Source organism: Olea europaea, chromosome 11 (genome assembly GCF_002742605.1).
Source record: "Olea europaea var. sylvestris chromosome 11, O_europaea_v1, whole genome shotgun sequence".
In the NCBI taxonomy this organism is placed as follows: Eukaryota; Viridiplantae; Streptophyta; class Magnoliopsida; order Lamiales; family Oleaceae; genus Olea; species Olea europaea.
Window position 1 is genome coordinate 32,746,391 of NC_036247.1, and position 6,414 is coordinate 32,752,804.

Consider the following 6,414-nt stretch of genomic DNA (forward strand, 5'->3'; position numbering starts at 1 on the left):
CCATATAAAATCTTCTCAAGATTTTATCTATATAGACTAGTATGAGTTAAGCTATCTTCTAGATCTATCTCCATAGATCAAGTTGCTTTTCCCATGTCTTTCATGAAAGATCCTTTAACAATCACAATTTCAATGATTTAAACGTACGGATGTCGTTTCGTATTAATAATATGTCTTACATATAATATTAAAAATGTGACAATGCTCTTACTATCTTCTTATAAACATCCAATTTCGTCTTCATTTTTGATACATCAAACCTTTTGATTTTCTATCAAATCGAATATTTCAGCTCTAAGAGGCTTGTTTCAATCCATATTTTTGATTCAAAACTTTCGAGGTGTGTCATAAACACTTTCTCTTTCAAGATCCTGTTAAGCAACACTGTTTTGACATCCTTTTGCGATGACACATAGTCATGGTATGTAGTCATTGCAAGTAAAATTTGAAAAAACTTCAACATGACTACAGCCAAAAATGTTTCATCAAAGTCAACACCTTGTCTTTGTGTGTAACCTTTTCTTACTAGCCTTACCTTGTATGCATGAATATTCTCATCCATGTCAATTCTTTTATTGTAACTCATTTGAGCCTATGGGTTTTATTCCATCAGGAAGGTCAACCAAAGTCCAAACCTTATTTTCATATATTGAGTCCATCTTAGATTTCATGGCCTCTTGTCATATCTATGAATCAACACTTGACTATGCTTTTGCAAAATCAGTAGGTTTATCATCCTCGACTAATAATACTTTATTAATAATCGGGGATTCGTACGCTCTTGAATGCCGAATGATCCTACTATATTTAAGTGGAACTGACAAGTCCTTGGAAGTCTACTTCCTAATCAAAAGTATGTCCCACATCAGGTGTGGGATCAAACTAAAATTCATCTACTTGGTCAACTATGTCTTGGACTCTTGAACTCCTTTAAGTTTTATTTTATTCCCACTATCCTCTCCTAGAGTAAAACATTTTCTCTAAGAAAACGATATATCGTGAGAGGAAGACTTTCTTCTCAATGGAATAAAAGAATTAATATTCAAATACCTGCTTTAATAATCCTACAAATATGTATTTATCGGGTTTGGTCTCAAACTTATCCAATTCAGGTCGCTTCAAATAAGCATCACAGCCCCAAACTTTTACATGAAATGAATTGGGCCTTTTACCCCTCTATAACTCGTATGGAGTTTTGTCGACCGATGTAAATGTGATAAAGTTTAGTGTGTAGCACCCAGCAATTAGCGCATGACCCTAAACCGATTTTGGGAGGTCTGCATGGCTTGCTATTAATCGCACTATATCTAATAGTTTATTATTCCTCATTTTAGATACACCAATATGTTGCAGTACATGTAGAGAAGTCCACTGCAGGAGAATCTCATTGTCTCTTAGATAATCTAAGATTTCATCTTTAAGATATTTTCACCTCAATCGAATCTCAGTGTGAGGATATCTTTACCTATTTGTTTCTCTACTTCTAGCTTGAATCCCCTAAATCTTTTAAGAGATTCATGCTTGAATTTCATCAAATATACATGATCATTGATGAAATAAGAGAAACCTCATCTGACATTAATTGACATGGGTCTATATATATCACTATGTATTAAGTCAGTAATTATACAGGCTTTTCTCATTTTCTAGTAAAAAGAGATTTGGTCATTGTGCCAAATAGGCATGATTCCATTTGTCAAATGATACAAAATCAATTGACCCCAAGTATACATCTTTTATGCAATCTTGGAATTGCATTTCATCTATATGACCAAGTTTGTAATGCCGGATGTAGGTGTCATTCAAATTATCACTTTTATTCCTCTTAATTCCTATACTCACTATAGAATGCAAAGTATTTAGAATATAAATATCATTTCGTAATTTACCATAACTATTAAGATCTTTATCAAGATAAACATGAACAACAATTTTCTTTAACGTTAAATTAGTTCATGTCCCAACATGAAATTCGTTTAAAGTTCAGGTTATGATTGGTACAAAATTACATTTCTCTAATTTCAATACTAAGCCTAAAAGCAATGGCAAGAAGTATGCTCCTACAGGCAATACATCAACTTTTGCTCATCTTCAACGTATAGGTCAACTTCCCCTTTTTACAGTGGTTTACTTCTATTCAGTTTCTCCATATTTTTATAAATATGAGATCCACACTTGCTATCAAATACCTAAGAAACTCATGAAGTACACATAAGCCTTGTAAAATTTCTTCCAATGATCTTTCATTCTATAATGAAAATAAGGGTCATTAAATTTGGTATTGTCCTTCGCTTGGACCATCTTAGCCATGTTGGATGCTTTCCCAAAGTCCCTTTAGACTTCCTCTTAATACCCTTAGATGAATCAATGGCTTGTCTACTACTAACTTTGATATTGAGCTTAACAGTCTTAAGCATATTCAGCGATTCAATGAGTGTACACTCGAACTTATTCATAGCATAATTCATAATTAGCATGAATAATTCTCTGACAAAAATTACAGAACTAAGTCAATACTTAGTTCATAGTTCATTATTGAACTAAATTGAGACAATTTCTCAATGCCAATCATCTTTAGTACATGAGTACTGACTGAAAAATCCTTTGTCATTTTGCACCAGTATAGTTGCTTGGAAGTCTCATATCCTTCTACACATGTATTATACAACTCTTAGTAAAGAAAAATCATGTGTTAACGTCTATACTCTCATGTTGCTTCTGTAACTCGAGTGACATAGTTGTAAGTATCACATATGTTGCAACACTATTGTTGTCATAGTGTTTATTAAAGTAACCACCTCTTCCTTAATCGAGTCACCGACAAATGTCTCTAGAAATTGCTACTCTAGGACATTAACAAGTTTCTCATGCCTGAGAACAATTCTCAAATTGCGGTGCTAATCAAGAAAATTTGATTTAGTTGTTAGCATCCAATATGCATTTCAAATACATATGGTTACTCAAAATTCAATACGAATGATGAAAAGAAAATGAATAATATATAAAAATGCATAAATTAATTTAACATGGACTTTCATTAAATTAATCACATTCTCACTGTTTAACTCAAAGTTATGACCCTCTCGCAAAAATTTATGGAATCTATACTTGATTCCCAGTGGGCTGGGATCCCATTTGTTATATTATGACCTTGATTTTACTCAACAAGCCTTACTAAAATATTTGAATAGATACTATCATCAATTGTATCTTCATATAACTCTTAGATCATTAAGCCGACAATTCTTTGTCTTCACATTCTTATGTGTTACATTAATGAGCCTCTAAAATTTATCTCCTCGAGTGTACTCAACAAAAGATAAGCTTTAGCTAAGTCGTATATATCATTTAGAAATATCTAATATTTTATATGTCAAACATATCCATAATAGACCAGAATTGAGTGTACTCAACAAACTAAGATTGATTGAGGACTTTGATTTTCACTATAATGATGGAAGAACATAAAATGTGACTTAATATTATATTAATGGGTTTTGCATTCAAAAGTCTCATTATAACAATTATATATGTTTTATAACATATTTACCATACAAATAAATATATATAAAATATAACATAATAGTGTGGATAATTATGGACTTTTACTAGCTAGCTCTTCTTGAGCCATAAGGAAGACTAGTTGGTCAATTTCTAAGGGGTATTGCATTGATCAGTATCAATGCACCATTTCCATGGTTTCCTCTTCTTCTTATTTCTTCAATTAGTCCAACTGCAACCTATATCCTGTACGAAATTGGGCTCGCAAGCCCATAGTAACAATAACAATAATAGACTCGTAGGTTCAAAATGATTACGAGCTCGCAGACCCATAATAATAACAACAATAATGGGCTCGCATGCCTAAAACAATTAAAAGCTAGCAGGCTCATAAAAATGGCAAAAATAAAATTAATCATTCAACACATCAACATGGTCGAGCCCATAAATGTACACTAATAATGCATTCATCACATAGATGTATGCCTATATAATATCTAATAGTATATGTAAACACGCTTCAACAATCTAGCAATTAAGGTGGTTTAAACATTTTAGACAAATGGGTCATAACAATTAAATAATTAGTTAATTATATTAATCAATTAATTTAATTAACAGACATATTTAATTAAAATAAAATTTAATCAAATACCGAATTAAACTCCAACTCTAATTTAACAATTATAGGGCGGGACTATTTAACTAAAATCAAATTTTAATTAAAAATCAAATTAGAGTCTAACTATAATTTCAAGGCTTCAGCCAGTTGAATTTAATTAAAATCAAAATTTAATTAAATAACAAAATTAGAGTCCAACTCTAACTCCAAGATTTTAGGACGAATTTATTTAAATAAAATCAAATTTTAATTAAACAACATATTAGAGTCGAACTCTAATTTTAAGAAAAATTTTAGGGCAAGACAATTTAATTAAAATCAAATTTGAATTAAATGTCAAAATAGAATCTAATTCCAACATCTAGAATATATTCGGGTGAATAGTTAATCAAAATCAAATTTTAATTAAGTATTAAATTAGAGTTCAACTCTAGTTTAAATTGAACTAATATTTTAATCTAGGATAACTCTCCTAAATAAAATAAAATTCAATTTAGGGTTAAAGTTTAATATTTAAGTTAAAATCCAATTTTAACTATAACATAAAATTCATCAATTTTAATTTGGATCAAAATTAAAATTTTAGGTCAAACCTGTTTGAAAATCAAATTTAAAACCATTTTAAAATTCAAATTCAAAATACCCTTTTGAAAATTTCAATTTGACCTGAGTTTCAAAATAATAACAAGTCCTCTAATTTTGATAATTGCATGAAAACCCCTCCAATTGAACAAATTTCAGAATAGTCCCCTATTTTAAAATTGCAAACTTGACCCATTTTATCAAATTACAAGCGGGGACTTACAATTACACTAATTGCAACATAGACCCCGCCTCCAACCCAATACACCCATTTTTAGAAAACCCTAGAAGCTCCACCCTATATATTTTTTTCCTTTTTCCCATAAATTTCAGGGAACAGTGAAATTTTTCCCGCCTTTGCACCAGCAGTGCGCGCAACTTCTTTCTCTCTCTTAGCGACATGCTCGTCGCTACACAAGCGATGAGCATGCCGCTGCGGGGCGCCAGTGGTGCTGCCGTCGGCTGCTACCATGTCCAAACTCGTCCTCCTTTCATATATATATTTTTTTTCAATTTCAAAATCAAATTTTGAACATGAAAATTATTTTTACTCTGATCGAAAAAATATTTTCTATTCAAAATCAGATTCTGAATGTGATAAATTATTTTCTTAATTGCTAAAACAAGTAGGCTCTGATATTACTGTTGGGAATCTACTTATCATGCGCAATAGAAAATAAAACATATTTCAATTCTCACCAAGTATCTCTTTGTGTTCAAATAGAAATTGTGATAGAAAATATACCTTTGAAAAGATCTGCAAACTTTTTGCTTTTCCTTTTATTTCAACAATATCGATTTGTCACCTATAACTGTTCAATTGTTCAATCTTCAATGATGATCCACACAAAGAAACAAATTGTGAGAATTATGATTTTTCTTGAGCTAGTAAGAATAATGAATTTTCTTTACAAATTCAAAACCCTAGCTACCTATTTAAACAAAGCCAAATGGGCTTGGCCCATGTCCTAACTCGGTCTAAGATTTAATTAACTCATTTAATTAAATCCAGTCCATGAATTAATTAATTCAATTAATTAAGTCGGACCAATAAATAAGTAACATAATTAATTAATTAATTTATCCAACACTTGTTAAATTAATCAATTGGTAAAACACAATCTTCTAGTTCTTCTTTTATGTGTGACCTATCAAGTTTCCAATCACAATACCTAGCGATGTGAATTATTATTTTGATCTAATTAAAATCGATAAATTAAAAGCATCATTTCAGTCAGCGACTTATCGTCATATTTTTCTTTAGAAATTCCAACATAACAATTTCTAACCTGGTCGATTTCTTTAAAAATCTTGTTGTAGATGTCCGCACAGATGCTTGAAACAAATTTTTGCAGAACTACATGCTTGAATTTTTCTGACGCACGGAGTTCAGGTAAGCCATGATGATAAGGGCCAAATGAAACCATCTTAGGAGGGTAGTAATCCTCCTCCTCTTGTAACTTTCTGAATCGAAGATGATGGGGAACTCTAGGTATTCGATTCTCATCCAAGTACTGATCTTCTTGGGAAAATTCATCTTCTGAAACTGCAATTTTAATTTCTTGGCTAATGGAGGAAGAGGTCTCGTCAATTTCACTGCTGTTATGTGTTAAGGAGCCATCCATTGCATTCGAGAATATGTGCAATGATATCATTCAAAATATGGGTTTTTAGCAGGCAATGAAGAAAGTATTGGTGACGAGAGATCG